Source organism: Megalops cyprinoides, chromosome 19, assembly GCF_013368585.1.
Source record: "Megalops cyprinoides isolate fMegCyp1 chromosome 19, fMegCyp1.pri, whole genome shotgun sequence".
In the NCBI taxonomy this organism is placed as follows: domain Eukaryota; kingdom Metazoa; phylum Chordata; class Actinopteri; order Elopiformes; family Megalopidae; genus Megalops; species Megalops cyprinoides.
The window spans coordinates 5,410,657-5,427,384 of NC_050601.1; the positions used below are offsets into that span (position 1 = coordinate 5,410,657).

Sequence of the window (16,728 nt, forward strand, 5' to 3'; positions counted from 1 at the left end):
AAAGATGCCCCTCCCTGTCCCCAAGCACAGAAATCCTGAAATGTAGTTTTTTTTATGATGACTGACCATTATACTGCTAAAACACCACTAGAAAGCAACATAATTTTAAAGCAACTTAATTTGCCTCTTCCTTTATTTACAATATGATCTGTATTGTTAATATATAATGTATTTATTAAGTATATATTTAAAGTAGGACATATTTATAGAATCTTTGATGATAATTTGTTTCTCATGCATATTTCAAGCACTTTTACATTAAGCTTTGATAGTACATTTGAACATTTTACTTTACATTAGGCATATTATGATCACCATCATCACCATAGCCCATTAATGAGTGCATTTGTGTCACTGCACACCCTTGGCTCTTTGTGTTTGTGGAGTCAGGCGTTATGAAAATCCTTCCCTGCGTTCCAACCACAGGTATATTGCAATAATATTTCTCAATAATATAGCTGTGTCCATTTTGACAATTTCATGTTTCTTGATCATATAGTCAATATAACAGAATGAAAATGATTGATGATTGACACATGAAATCAGAATTATTTCATATATAATGAAGTGTTGATTGCTGAGAGAACAATGTAGCAATTAGAATGTTCTGAACTGATTACTTTAATAACCCAACTTCAGTCAGGTCAGTCTTCCACATCAGTAAGAATGAATGCTGACTGTAGTTTCATATGAACTCCTCCCTCCCCCTGAATCCTCTATTTAAGCCCTGTGTAATCTGCCCTCCCAATAAGGAGGAGCTGATGCAAACTCTGAGATCTTCCTTCTGCATTTATCTCCCAGCACTGAGGGAGGAAAAACAGTGGATGCCAGGAACCCTCACTGACCAGTTATCATAGATCACAACCAACGCATTCAACAATGATTCTAATAACTGGAGCACTTCTAGTGGCAATATGTTTAACAGGTGAATACTTTTAGTGTTTCATTTTAATTGAATGGACTTTTGAATTCAGTGGTTCAAATTTAATTTCTTTCTTTTCACAGGTATTCAGAGTCAGACACTGACTGAGTCTGAACCAGCAGTTAAGAAGCCTGGAGAATCCCATAAACTGACCTGTACAGCCTCTGGGTTCACATTTAGCAGCTACAGGATGGCCTGGATCAGACAGGCTCCTGGGAAGGGGCTGGAGTGGCTGGCCTGGATTCATACTGGTGGTAGCAGCACATATTATGCCCAGTCTGTTAAGGGAAGATTCACCATCTCCAGAGATGACAGCAGAAACCAGGTGTATTTACAGATGAACAGCCTGAAAGCTGAAGACACTGCAGTGTATTACTCTGCCAGAGACACACAGTGATAGAAGAGACTGCAGCGCCGTACAAAAACTGTTGAAGCACATCTCACACTGAGGGTCACTGAACCATGACTGTGCTGCACACTCTCTCTACATGCTCCTCTGTTGCCACGGCCAGAGACACGGTTTATCCTTCTGCGCATTCATTTAACCTCATATAATATTAAAGAAATATTTATAATTTACACACGTAAAACTCATTTTAATGTCCCTTGCAAGTTGACGATGGGTGTGTGAAAGAAAGTGTTATGTTGTATTGTCTCGTTTTGATCATCATTTACCAGATTTTGTGTAATTATTTATTACATTTTGTGCCAATACACTTTTTTGAATGCTATGTTCTACTAAGTTTCATTTAAGTCACTGGTACACAGAGGTGGAAAACCCCGGCTTCAGAAAGTAAAAGTCCTACCACGTATTTGTTCCACCCATGCACTACATCAGCTGAATGTAATTAGCACAACTCTTTTTCATTTTTACAGAATCTTTGATGAGAATTTGTTTCTCATGTATATTTCAAGCACTTTTACAATAAGCTTTGATAGAACATTTGAACATTTTACTTTACATTAAGCATATTATAATCACCACCATAATCATTGTACAACATAACCCATTAATGCATTTGTATCACCGCACACATTCAGCTCTTTGTGATTGTGGAGTTTGGCGTTAATGAATCCCCTTCCCTGTGCCCCAACCACAGGAATATTGCAAAAATATTTCTCCTGAAATAGATATGTCCTTTTTGACAATTTCATGTTTGTTGATCATGTAGTCAATATGATGATAGTTGAAAATACTTGATGACTGACACATGAAATCAGAATTTATTTCAAAGAAGACAACCACATAACAAATTTACTGTATTCAACAATTATTTCACATATATATAATGATGTGTTAATTGCTGAGAGAACAATGTAGTAATTAGCATGTCATGAACTGACTACTTTAATAACCCAACTTACATCGATATCAGTCTATTGTAGGGACTTTCCAATATTATCAATCTCTGACTATGCATCAATAAGGGTGAAAAGTGGGATTGATGACTGTAATTTCATATGAACTACCCCCTCCCCCTGAATCCTCTTTTTAAGCCCTGTATAATCTGCCCTCCCAATAAGGAGGAGCTTATGCAAACTCTGAGCTCTTCCTTCTGCATTTATCTCTCAGCACTGAGGGAGGACGGACGGTGGTTGCAAGGAACCCTCATTGACCAGTTTTCATAGATCATAATTAATGCATTCAACAATGATTCTAATTACTGTACCACTTCTAGTGGCAATATGCCTAACAGGTGAATACTTTTATCATTTTATTTCAGTTGAATGGACATTTGAATTTAGCAGTCAAATTTGTTAATTTTATTTTTTTTTTTACAGGTATTCAGAGTCAGACACTGACTGAGTCTGAACCAGCAGTTAAGAAGCCTGGAGAATCCCATAAACTGACCTGTACAGCCTCTGGGTTCACATTCAGCAGCTACTACATGAGTTGGATCAGACAGGCTCCTGGGAAGGGGCTGGAGTGGGTGGCCGAGATTAGTAATACTGGTGGCAGCACATGGTATGCCGAGTCCATGAAGGGAAGATTCACCATCTCCAGAGACAACAGCAGAAGCCAGCTGTATTTACAGATGAACAGCCTGAGAGCTGAAGACACTGCAGTGTATTACTGTGCCAGAGACCCACAGTGATAGAAGAGACTGCAGTGCCGTACAAAAACTGTTGAAGCACATCTCACACTGAGGGTCACGGAGCCACGACTGTTCTGTTTGCTCTCTCTACATGCTGTTGTGTCAGAGACACCATTTATCTGACAGCTGTATCTGTGACAGCCTTGTATCATTCAATTTTCTCCACTAGCCTCCATCCTCCACTAACCTCCACTCTGAGTGAATACAGTACTTTAATCTCATCTACTGTCTTCTGAGCACCAGTCACACTTTTATTGACATCTGAATGTGAAAAGCACGGCATCAGATAAAGTTGTAAATTAATGTCAGTAACACTGGGTGGGAGAACTCCTCCATTTAGAGTTAGAACAGTTCAGATACTGGAAAAATAAATAATTAATGTTAGTTTAAATCAAAGAGATATTGTCCATTTGATCTAATTTAATCCAATAACTGATATTATCAAATTATTCATCCATACAGCGTTTAGTGATGGATTTATTTTGGAAACGGACTTCAAACACTTTCTAAAATGCTTTATTTATTGCTGGAAATATGCACATTCAGATTGGGAGAGTCCAGGCAGCCTGGACTGTATCATGCCAGTTCTGTAACGGTACAGCAGGGGGCAGAGCTGATCCTTTACCAGGGAGAAACAAAGCAACGTCTGCCAGCAGAGTCAGAGCAGCGGGAGGAGGAGACAGAGGGGTAAAAACACACCTCCTCTCAGCTCCTCCCCTCTGGGTTGGGCCATGCAAACATCCTCTCAGCTCCACCTCCTTTAAGACCAGAGGTCCAGTCAAATGGGCCCTCACATGAGGGAGAGACATACAGCACAGCACAACTCCCCTCTCTCTATCTGTATATTTTTGTTTACTGTCTCTGAGGGTGTTTCCCTTGAGACAACCTATTGCCAGATAGAGCAGTTGAAGGCTGAGGACACAGCTGTGTATTATTGTGTGTGACAGCTACTGTGTGTGACAGAGAGGGGAAACCCAGACAAGAACTCCACAAAACACAGCAAGACATTGATCTCAATTCTCCCTCACGGCAGTGAAACATAAATCCCAGAACATAACTGCAGTGAGTGATATCCAAAATCAGGCTGTTGCTTATGAATAACTCAAGTAGCCATAATAATTTCATGTCAGATGATTTTCTTTTCAATATTAATTGACCTTTTTCAGTTTCACATCCTCTAAAACAAGCTCCATTTTCATAGAGACAAGGGTTAAGAGTTTTAAGTGAAATTCAAATATTGTTAATCTTATAATAGTATATTCTTGTACATCTAAACCACACAAGAAAAACACTGTTAAGTAAATGCTCGTTATATGAGCGGTAAGGCCTGAATCAACATGAACTCCATTAAAACTTTCAGAACTTAAGAGACTAACACAGAAAAGAAAAGCAGCAGAATTGATTTCAAAGAAAATTTCTGCCAATAAATTACACACAGCTTCACCATTGCATAATTTCCAGATCAAAATAAATTCTTCTATTGCCCTGTCTTTATCCATTTATATCCATCAGTCCCCAATGACAAATGCCATCAAGCTCAGCTGTATGCAAAACCAGTTCTGTCAGCATCTTCATTTAAGCATCTGCACAGTGAGAGTCTGTTACCGTCATTCACAGCAGTTCAGCTACAACACAAACCATGTTCCCTGCATCTCTACTGCTGCTGCTGGCAGCTGCATCCTGTGAGTCTCTGTGCTTGGGGGAGATCTAACGGCAAACACTATCGACATTTTGAGCATGGGTCAAGATACATCAATGTGTCTTTAGTAGAATTATTTTAATAATTTTGATACCAGGAAAAATTGTTTTTTATGGTGTTTCAGGAGCATTTATATTTCCTCAGCAGCATTATTTTAATGTGATGTTTTCCTACATTTTTTCTTCAGGTGTCCACTGTAATGTTGAACTCAGCCAGCCAGGTTCTGTGGTTGTAAAGCCAGGACAGCCTCTGACCGTCTCCTGTAAGGTCTCTGGGTATTCCCTGACTGACAGCAGCTATTGTACCGACTGGATACGACAGCCTGCAGGGAAACCCCTGGAGTTCATTGGTTGGATCTGTAGCAGTGGAAGCACTGGCTACAAAGATTCATTAAAGAGCAAGTTCACCATCTCCAGAGACACTTCCAGCAGCACAGTGACTTTACAAGGGAGCAGCCTGCAGACTGAAGACACAGCTGTGTATTACTGTGCACGACAGACACAGTGATGAAAACCAGCAGCAGACCTGTACAAAAACTCACAAACACACTCTGAACACATAAACTCACTCTCCCTCTGATTCTGTCTGTGTTATACACATATATTCGCATGTACAGTATATACTGTTAACTCTTCTGTACCAATGAACCTATACATGTCTCTATACCTCCATCACAATATACCATTGTATATCTCTGTCACTGTTAACCAACAGCCAAAAGTAATTTCAGAAGAAATTTACTAAATTATGAAAATTGTATATATGAGGTCAATTTGAGGACATTTTTTTGGAATATTCCATGTAATGAATATTGTTTGTTGTCAAATGTCCTATTTTATCATGTTTATTTAATTTTTGTTTATTTAACTTTCAAAGGCTCAAAGACAAATGTCCTTACGATGGACAGCAATGATAAGAGTCTACAGCCTCTGGCTAAATGTTCATTCATCGTTACAAAATCAAAATCCCAAAATACCTGAAGACCCATAACAGGGTCATTAACAACAGTATAACTTGACATTTTATATGGGGAAAACACCTCCATTGAAAAAAAAAAACGGCACTTGTAAATGAACTTATTTTGAGTCAATCAGTCACCATAGTGATATGTGTATGAAATGTCCTGTTTGTAAATACGAACCACACTGCAAAACTGCAAGAACAGAAGACAAAGATTTCTCATGCAATTCTTGAATCAGTGGAAAATGACCCCTGCTGATTATAACCATCATATTCATCATCATCATCATATTCATCATCATCCTCTAAGAATCCAATCTCAATAAAAAGTGTATATGAAACATGGTATACCTGCTCATTAAAAGACCAGTTAAGGACACAAGACACAATCTACAGGAGACAATTTCTCATATTATCAGTCTTTGGCTCCACATCTGTGAGGTTGAAGGGTGGGATTGCTGACTGTAATTTCATATGAACTCCTCCCTCCCACTGAATCCTCTATTTAAGCCCTGTGTAATCTGCCCTCCCAATAAGGAGGAGCTGATGCAAACTCTGAGCTCTTCCTTCTGCATTTATCTCTCAGCACTGAGGGAGGACAGACAGTGGTTGCAAGGAGCGCTCACAGACCAGTTATCATAGATCACAACTAATGCATCCAACAATGATTCTAATAACTGGACCACTTCTAGTGGCAATATGCTTAACAGGTAAATACTTTTAGTGTTTCATTTTAATTAAATGGACATTTGAATATAGCAGTTCAAATTTATTTTCTTTGTTTCCACAGGTATTCAGAGTCAGACATTGACTGAGTCTGAACCGGCAGTTAAGAAGCCTGGAGAATCTCATAAACTGACCTGTACAGCCTCTGGGTTCACATTCAGCAGCTACTACATGAGCTGGATCAGACAGGCTCCTGGGAAGGGGCTGGAGTGGCTGGCTACTTGTGACAGTGGTAGTGGTAGCAGCACATGGTATGCCCAGTCTGTTAAGGGAAGATTCACCATCTCCAGAGACAACAGCAGAAGCCAAGTGTATTTACAGATGAACAGCCTGAGAGCTGAAGACACTGCAGTGTATTATTGTGCCAGAGACACACAGTGATGGAAGAGACTGCAGCGCCGTACAAAAACTGTTGAAGCACATCTCACACTGAGGGTTACTGAGCCATGACTGTGCTGCACACTCTCTTTACATCCTCCTGTGTCACCATGGCCAGAGACACTGCTTATCCTGCTGCACATTCATTAAAACCTGTATAAGCTTTAAAGGAGAATTCATCATGTTCACAGCCTTGTGCTTGACCCAATATGCTTGTTGCTGGTTGTCACAGCTGACTACCTAAACCAGTTTTAGGTTTTGCAAGATCTTTAACCCTGAACCTATTCCTGTTTGTGTTATAGCTGTGTTACATTCAATGTCCTCCACCAGCCTCCATCCTCCACTAGCCTACATCCTCCACCAGCCTCCATCCTCCACCAGCCTCCATCCTCCACCAGCCTCCATCCTCCACCAGCCTCCATCCTCCACTAGCCTCCACTCTGGCTGAATGTAGAGTACTGTGCAGTTATCTCACCCACTGACTTCTGAGCACCAGTCACACAGGTAATGACAGCTCAGTATGCCACACAATTATACCTCAGTGATTTATTTCAGAGCAGGACTCCACATACTTTCCTAAATGCTTTATATATTTCTTACAAATATACAGATTCAGACTGGCAGACTCCAAGCAGGCTTGGACTGTATCATTACAATTCTGTAAAGGTACAGCAGGGGGCAGAGCTGATCCTTTATCAGGGAGAAACAAAGCAACGTCTTCCAGGAGAGTCAGAGCAGCAGGAGGAGGAGACAGATGGGTAAAAACACACCTCCTCTCAGCTCCTCCCCTCTGGGTTGGGCCATGCAAACATCCTCTCAGCTCCAGCTCCTTTAAGACCAGAGGTCCAGTCAAACGGGCCCTCACATTAACCCCCGCCCCTCAATATGGAGTCCACTGTGAGTGAGAGACATACAGCACAGCTCAACTCCTCTCTCTCTTTCTGTATATTTGTGTTCATTGTCTGAGGATGTTTCTCTTGAGACTCCGTATTGCCAGATAGAGCAGTTGAAGGCTGAGGACACAGCTGTGTATTATTGTGTGTGACAGATACTGTGTGTGACAGAGAGGGGAAACCCAGACAAAAACTCCACAAAATGCAATAAGACATTGAACTCATTACCCCCTCATAGCAGTGAAATATAAAACCCAGGAAATAAATGCAGTGAGTGATATCCAGCAGCAGGATGTTGCTTATGAATTACTCATGCAACCATAATAATTCCATGTCTCATGATTTTCATTTTGATATCAATTTACCTTTTTCAATTTCAAATGCTCTAAAACAAGCTCCATTTTGATAGATGTAACGGAGCGCCTGTACCTTTAAGCAGAAGCAACAGCGGCAGTGCGGCGTCGCATCAACTGACGTCACGGTATGCGACACTTGTCATGCTAATTGTTTGCCATGGGATCCCTTTAAAAGCCCGGCACTGCTGCAGCCAGGTAGGCGATTTGAATTCTGTTCGATTTGGCATTTTGCGTCTTATGCTCCAGTCGTTATCGTTGTTGAGCAGTAGTTGAGTGCCCACGTCTCAACCGTGAAGGTATGTTGGTCAACACTTGCTTGACGCTGTGATTTTATGCATGCCAGATTCGGGTTGCTAACTTCTGCCTTTGTTTTAGGGCCAAACACTTGAAATATTGCCCTTATCGTGCGTCGCAGTGTGCCGTATTTGGGGTACCACTCAATCGGTGGGTGCGCGTCCTTGTTTAAGTTACCGGTACGTAGCCATTCAGTGTTTTAGAATTATCGTCAGCGATTCTTAACCTGCTTGTCTAAACTACTGCTATCTGCTTTACTTAGGCTGCTTTGCTGTGTTGCGGTGTCAGCACTTAGCAACGGGAGTTCACCTCTCTTCGTCTTCGGCCGTGGTGGGTCGCTTACCGGAAGTACACAAGATCAAGGCTGCATTTTGGTCACCGGCTGCTGTTTTGTCATCAATAACCCTTTTAGTTTTATGACTCTTATTTAGCGAATGCTCTATCGCGGCGGCACCGTACGAGGGTGGCCGGAGCATCTGAGTGGTAACGTGTGATCGTGTGTGTTGGTGCGTGTGCGCGTGCAGGTGATTGTGTGAGTTAGCGTTGAGGGCGCTGGGTGTGTGTAGACGTGCTCCGTGTCGGCGTGGGGTGCATGCTCGTGCGTGTGTGTGTGCGTATGGATATCGGGTATGGGGTTTCCTGGTGGGTAGCATGAGGAATGATCTACTGTGATATTGTATTGTAAACATAACCTTCTTTGTTAGCTGTCTTGGTTGTTGTTGTTGTTGTTGTTGTTGTCTATTTTCGGTTTGGGTGTCTTGCGTCTGATGCTAGGCCCCACCTGTGACTAGTCTGCCCTAGGTGTGTTTCACCTTGACTTTTCACACATTCCAGGATTGGTTAAGGCACCTTGTTGTGCCCGTTGGGGAAGTGTTGTGTTGTGATTTGTACTGGTGTTATTACCTGTGGCCATAACTGCTATTTGGTTAGCCCTGTGGGCTCAGACCTAACTGGTGGGGCCCTTTTCTGATGTTGTCTTATTATTGTCTTTCTTTTCTTTCCTGGCAGGACTGGGGACATCCAGTAGGGAGGCTTGACACCTGGTGGTGGGTATTTGTGTCTTTGCTCCACTATCATTTGCAGTGTAGTGTCACCGGGGTGTGCAGTGCAGTGTGTGTGTGTGTGTGTAGCCACGTGTGGTCCTTCTGACCCTCCTTCCAGACAAGGTCTCCCTCTGGTAAGCTCCGCTCCTGTTCATTCTAGTTTATTTTGTGTCTTCGGTATCCGCTATCGGTACGATATTCCTCTGTGTCTAACTGGGTGTTTAGCCCCACTAATGAAAGTGTAACCATCAGACCAATCAAAATAAAGCGTGTATACAATTTTAATAGAACCCCGTCTCTGCTTCATCCTTGCACGAACCTGTGTGCCTTGGTGTGGATTATACAGGAAGCTGGTTGTATTTGGTAACCGGTGGTTAGTTCCCACCAGGCCTATTTCCTACATAGAGATCAGACCTCCAGTAGGTGGCGTAGTCGACACAAAGCTCTAATCATTGCCCCGGCGCCTCTACATTTTGGCGCAGTCGGCAGGACTCGCATAAAAGAACAGAGACGGGTGTTCTATTTTGTGAATTTGTGTATTCCATCCCACCGCTGTAATTCTTCTGTATGGTTGTTGTATGTGTGTATGGGCGTCTGAGAACGACTGAGTAGGTGGTGTGATTCTTGTTTTCCTTTGTAGAGACAAAACAGCAGCCCGTGGTCGGAACGGATTTAGGAAACTACAGTCCTTTTTGGAGTTGCTTCTCAGTCATCTCCTGTGAGTTGGGGTAACTATAAATTTTGGCACAGTGTGTCTTGGTGTGAAATGGCGGAGGAAATGCAAGAGCTTAGGGACCTAGTGGCCCAATTAAGAGCGGAGAATGAGCGTCTTAAAAATGCTGATCTAGGGGATGCCTCTGGCGCGGCCTCTGCTGACCCTAGTGTACCAGTCATATCGACTACTGAACGGTTGGTTTTTATCCCAAGGGAGAAGAAGTGCCCAATTTTTAGGGGTAGCATAGGTATAGGTATAGAGGAGTGGAGGGAGGAAGCAGCCGCCTGTATGCGGGCCCGGCATCTGTCTACCATCGACAAGGCATATTTTCTCTTTGACCACCTGGAGGGCGAAGCCCGGGAAGAGATTCGTTATAGGTCGAGGGAGGAAAGGGAGAGCCCAGAGAAAATTTTTGAGATATTACAGGAGTTATATGGTTGCCCACAATCGTACGTAGCCCTGCAAGAGGCCTTTTTTTCTAGAAAGCAGCAAGAGGGGGAGTCGTTGCTCGAGTTTTCTATTGCTTTAATGACCTTAATGGATAAGGTTAAGGGATGTGCACCCCAAGGCATTATTAATGCGGACGTCCTGCTTCGAGACCAGTTCACGGAACATGTTAGCGAGGGCGCCCTACGTCGTGAACTGAAACGATTTATTCGCAACAAGCCGTTGGCCACTCTGATAGAGGTTCGCAAAGAGGCCATTCGCTGGGAACGCGAGGGCTCTGCTGAACCACCGCGGCCACGTAGTTTCTCCCTCCCGTCTGGTGGTGATAGAGTATTTGGGGTCTCTGGTACCTCCTGTTCTGCGACTAGTGGCCCTTTTGGCAGGCCTGAGCCAAAGTCTGACATGGAGGAATTAAAAGAAATGTTGAAACAACAGCAGATTCAGATAAATAATCTTACTCGTAGTATGGCCGCACTGCAGGAGCCCCCCAGGCGTGGTAGGTTCCCCCGGGGTGGACCCCTTATTTGCAGACGCTGCCAGCAGCCAGGTCACTATGCGAGGGAGTGTGATGGAGAGAGAATGGTGGGGCCACCACCCGCCCCTTCCAATAACGACCCAGGGCCCTGTGAGAGCAGGCCCTCTCGCTCGTCCTGGCCCTCGGAAAACTAATACCCGCCGGATTGAAGAGCCACAGTCCGGGTGGGGTTTTCCTAGGCTCAGGTACCGCTTTTGGTTCTCCCAGCGCCGCAAAGGGCTTACTGTCTAGTTGCCCCCATTTGCTTGTTTTGATGGGTGGGATCCGGGTCCCCTGCCTTATTGACACGGGGTCCATGGTGTCTACCATGACGGAAAGCTTCTTCTGTGAACATTTTGAACCTTTGGGCCAGGAGCGCTTACAATCTTGCCATTGGCTGCAACTTCGTGCTGCTAACGGCCTAGCGATTCCATACTTAGGCTATTTGGAACTGGATGTAGAACTTTGTGGTAAGGTTATGCACAACTGTGGCGTTCTGGTCGTTCGGGATCCACCAGGTGACATGTCGCCCCAGGTTCCTGGGGTACTCGGTATGAACGTGATAAGTAAATGCTACCAGGAATTGTTCGGGCAACATGGTCCCACATTGTTTGATCTGCCTTCTGTGTCTGCAGCACCCTATCCGGTGGTAAAAGCCCTGCAACACTGCCATCAGGCTGTGATTCAGCCCCCGCCCAAGGCTGGTGGTCCAGTAAATGTTAGTGGTCGAAGGCCATGGCGAGTACCTGGGGGGACTATAAAGATGGTTGCAGCCACCTGCTCAGAACAGTTTTCAGGACCCGGCACTTTGTTTGAGCCAACCGACTCAGGATTACCTGGGGGATTGTTGGTTTCACCGGCTCTCGTACAAGTGACCCAAGGCTTGGTGCATATTCCAGTGGTCAACGTGGGTTCCACAGATATCATGCTCTATCCCCGTACTAGGTTGGGACAAATGAGCACCGTTTCTATTGTCAGTTTGCCTCGGGGCATTGTAGAGGTTCGTTCTATTACTGCCACCTCTGGCGGCCAATTGCCCACACCAGTAACGATTGAGGAGCAAATTAGGGCTATCGACCTGTCACCGCTGTCTGACTCTGAGCAGTTACAGGTCCGGGCACTGTTATTGAAATATTCTTCGGTCTTCTCTGCACACGAAGGGGATTTGGGTTGTACGACCCTGATTTCTCATGACATCCCATTGTTGGATCAAGTCCCGGTTAAACAGCGCTATAGGCGCATTGCACCCTCTGATTATGAGGCAGTTAAATCACACATAAACCAGCTTCTCCAGACCAATGTCATTAGAGAGAGCTGCAGCCCTTTTGCCTCACCCTTGGTTCTGGTTAAGAAAAAGGATGGGAGTTTAAGGCTCTGCGTGGATTATCGGCTGTTGAATGCTAAGACCCGGAAGGATGCCTTTCCCCTTCCTCGGATTGAGGAGACTTTAGATATGTTGGCAGGTGCCCGCTGGTTTTCCACCATGGATTTGGCCAGCGGGTACAATCAAGTCCCTGTCTCTGAGGGTGATCGGGCCAAAACGGCATTCTGTACACCGTTCGGCTTGTTCGAGTGGAACAGGATGCCTTTTGGCCTTTGCAATGCGCCAAGCACCTTCCAGAGACTCATGCAACGCATGTTTGGCGACCAGCAATGTCATTCCGTTTTGCTTTACCTTGACGATATTGTCATCTTTTCGTCCACTGTAGCGCAACATCTTCAGCGGCTGGAGATGGTCCTGACACGCCTGCAGACAGAGGGCCTTAAGGCTAAGTTGAGCAAGTGTGCGTTTTTTCAATCAGAGGTGCGCTATCTGGGCCATATTATTTCTCAGCACGGGGTTGCCACAGACCCTGGTAAAGTGGAAGCCGTCTCCAATTGGCGCCGGCCCACTAACGTGTCCGAGCTCCGCTCGTTCCTTGGCTTTGCCAGCTATTATCGGCGCTTTGTGGAAGGCTTTGCAAAAACAGCAGCTCCTCTTCATCGGCTGGTGGCTGAGTTGAGCAGAAGCAGGTCCAGACGGGCGTCAGAGCAGAATACACAGGAGGCTTGGACTGAGGAGTGTGAGGTGAGTTTTGCGGACCTTAAGCGTAAGCTGGTCTCGGCACCGGTACTTGCTTATGCCGATTTTAGCCGGCCGTTCATCCTGGAAGTAGATGCGAGCCATAGTGGTCTTGGGGCAGTGCTTTCACAGGAGGAGAACGGGAGGGTACGGCCTATAGCATATGCCAGTAGGGCTCTTAGACCAACGGAACGAAATATGAGCAACTACAGCTCTATGAAATTGGAATTTCTGGCACTTAAATGGGACATCACGGAGAAATTCAGGGAGTATTTGCTGGGACAGAAGTGTGTGGTGTACACTGACAACAACCCTTTGAGCCACCTCTCATCTGCAAAGCTAGGGGCCGTAGAGCACCGATGGGCAGCCCAGTTGGCGTCTTTTGACTTTGAATTAAAGTATCGATCAGGGAAGTCAAACCTCAATGCTGATGCCCTGTCGCGGCAGTATCAACCCGACACAGAGGGGGTGCAGGACCTGGCTCCAGGGACGGCAGTCCCTGGACTGCTGCAGCAGGTCACAGCCCCCGGGGACGGCATTAGGGCGACCCAACTGGTAGTCTCGGTGTTGCCGGCTCATGCCCCCCCTGACCTGCGCGCCTTACAAGAAAACGATCCCGTGATTCGGGCAGCTCTGGTCTTTTGGAAGGACCAGAGGCGACCAACTCGCGAGGAAAGGGAAAAACTTCCGTCCCTGGTGCTCGTTTTGTTGCGTCAGTGGGACCGGTTAATCGAGAGTGAGGGAGTGCTTTACCGACGCGTTCTTCACCCCAACGGGAGTGAAGAATGTCGTCAGCTGATTTTGCCAGCCTCTTTACGGTCAGAAGTCTTGCAACAACTCCATCAGCAGCATGGTCACCAAGGGGTTAATCGAACCCTCGAATTGGTGCGGCAACGATGCTACTGGCCACGAATGTTTTCTGAGGTGCGCAAATGGTGTGAGGAATGCCCTAGGTGTCAGGTGGCTAAGGAAATTGGGCCCCCTGCCTCCACGTTCATGGGTCACCTGGTGGCATCGCGACCCAATGAAATGGTGGCAGTGGATTTTACTACTCTGGAGCCAACTACGAGGGGGTTAGAAAATGTACTGGTAATTACCGATGTTTTTAGTAAGTACTCCATTGCAGTCCCCACACGTGACCAGCGGGCCCCAACTGTGGCCCACGTCCTAATAACGGAATGGTTTTACCGCTTCGGGATCCCTAGCCGGCTTCATTCCGACCAGGGGCGCTGCTTTGAGAGTGTCCTGATCCAACAGCTTTGTGTTATGTACGGTGTCCAGAAATCTCGAACAACACCGTACCATCCGGCGGGGAATGGCCAGTGCGAGCGGTTTAACCGCACGCTGCACAATTTACTGCGCACCTTGCCTGCCTCCCGTAAGAGGGACTGGGCAACTTGTTTGCCGCATGTGGTTTTCTGTTATAACACCACCCCTCACCAGTCCACAGGAGAATCTCCTCATCTCCTGATGTTTGGGCAGGAGCCCCAGCTGCCAGTGGACTTCCTCCTTGGGCGAGTCCGTGAGCCGGTTGGGGGCCGGGTGTGCGATTGGGTCCAGGAGCACCAGACCCGGCTCCAGGTAGCCTTTGATGGGGCCAGGGAGCGTCTTGCAGCTGCAGCAGAATATCGCAAAGACAAACATGACTCACGGGTGCGGGGTTCGGCCTTAAAAGTAGGGCAGTTGGTGTATGTGCGTGACCTCGGGGTGCGGGGTCGTAATAAAATTCAGGACCAGTGGAATCCGGTGGTGCACACAGTTCTGCGGGCCCCGTTGGAAGGTGGGGCCGTGTACACGATTGTCCCTACTAATGATGCGAGTAGGCCGAAACATGTGCATCGTAGCATGTTGAAAAGGGTGTTGGGGCCGCAGGCCTATAACAAGTCCCCGGGGCTAACTCCACTGGAGGAACCGCCCCCGGGCGATCCAGGGGAGTTGTCTAGCGAGGAAGATGTTCTCCTTGGGGAGCAAGCATTTAGTACTGATCATCCTACTCCAGCCATGGCTGAAACATCCCAAGATGAACCGCTGCGGGGCTCTGCGGGCCCGGATATGAGTAACCGGGATCCTCCCCCCAGCGAATTGGCTGTCGAATCCATAGGCGTTCAGCCAGTAGCGCTCTGCTCTGGCGATAGGGAGCACCCTCAGCGCCGCACCACCCGGGTCACAGCAGGTCAGCATTCCAACCCCCATCGCTTACCATGCGGAGTGCGGACCAGTGACCTCTGACGAATCCATGTTCGGTGGGTCCACACTTTGTTCAACTTTGGGAAGCGTGAGCTGTATCGTCGGGCCGACGATAAAAGAAGCGGGGGGTAGATTGTAACGGAGCGCCTGTACCTTTAAGCAGAAGCAACAGCGGCAGTGCGGCGTCGCATCAACTGACGTCACGGTATGCGACACTTGTCATGCTAATTGTTTGCCATGGGATCCCTTTAAAAGCCCGGCACTGCTGCAGCCAGGTAGGCGATTTGAATTCTGTTCGATTTGGCATTTTGCGTCTTATGCTCCAGTCGTTATCGTTGTTGAGCAGTAGTTGAGTGCCCACGTCTCAACCGTGAAGGTATGTTGGTCAACACTTGCTTGACGCTGTGATTTTATGCATGCCAGATTCGGGTTGCTAACTTCTGCCTTTGTTTTAGGGCCAAACACTTGAAATATTGCCCTTATCGTGCGTCGCAGTGTGCCGTATTTGGGGTACCACTCAATCGGTGGGTGCGCGTCCTTGTTTAAGTTACCGGTACGTAGCCATTCAGTGTTTTAGAATTATCGTCAGCGATTCTTAACCTGCTTGTCTAAACTACTGCTATCTGCTTTACTTAGGCTGCTTTGCTGTGTTGCGGTGTCAGCACTTAGCAACGGGAGTTCACCTCTCTTCGTCTTCGGCCGTGGTGGGTCGCTTACCGGAAGTACACAAGATCAAGGCTGCATTTTGGTCACCGGCTGCTGTTTTGTCATCAATAACCCTTTTAGTTTTATGACTCTTATTTAGCGAATGCTCTATCGCGGCGGCACCGTACGAGGGTGGCCGGAGCATCTGAGTGGTAACGTGTGATCGTGTGTGTTGGTGCGTGTGCGCGTGCAGGTGATTGTGTGAGTTAGCGTTGAGGGCGCTGGGTGTGTGTAGACGTGCTCCGTGTCGGCGTGGGGTGCATGCTCGTGCGTGTGTGTGTGCGTATGGATATCGGGTATGGGGTTTCCTGGTGGGTAGCATGAGGAATGATCTACTGTGATATTGTATTGTAAACATAACCTTCTTTGTTAGCTGTCTTGGTTGTTGTTGTTGTTGTTGTTGTTGTCTATTTTCGGTTTGGGTGTCTTGCGTCTGATGCTAGGCCCCACCTGTGACTAGTCTGCCCTAGGTGTGTTTCACCTTGACTTTTCACACATTCCAGGATTGGTTAAGGCACCTTGTTGTGCCCGTTGGGGAAGTGTTGTGTTGTGATTTGTACTGGTGTTATTACCTGTGGCCATAACTGCTATTTGGTTAGCCCTGTGGGCTCAGACCTAACTGGTGGGGCCCTTTTCTGATGTTGTCTTATTATTGTCTTTCTTTTCTTTCCTGGCAGGACTGGGGACATCCAGTAGGGAGGCTTGACACCTGGTGGTGGGTATTTGTGTCT

The 16,728-nt window shown here is 46.3% G+C and overlaps 2 long non-coding RNA genes across 2 annotated transcripts; both read left to right on the plus strand.

Moving 5' to 3' along the window:
* Positions 1-8,194: 8,194 nt before the first annotated feature.
* LOC118794040 lies at positions 8,195-8,828 on the plus strand. Its single transcript, XR_005005724.1, has 3 exons — positions 8,195-8,225; positions 8,406-8,503; positions 8,587-8,828. It is a non-coding gene; the product is annotated as an uncharacterized LOC118794040 (long non-coding RNA).
* A 6,708-nt stretch (positions 8,829-15,536) lies between these two features.
* LOC118794039 lies at positions 15,537-16,170 on the plus strand. Its single transcript, XR_005005723.1, has 3 exons — positions 15,537-15,567; positions 15,748-15,845; positions 15,929-16,170. It is a non-coding gene; the product is annotated as an uncharacterized LOC118794039 (long non-coding RNA).
* Positions 16,171-16,728: the final 558 nt, after the last annotated feature.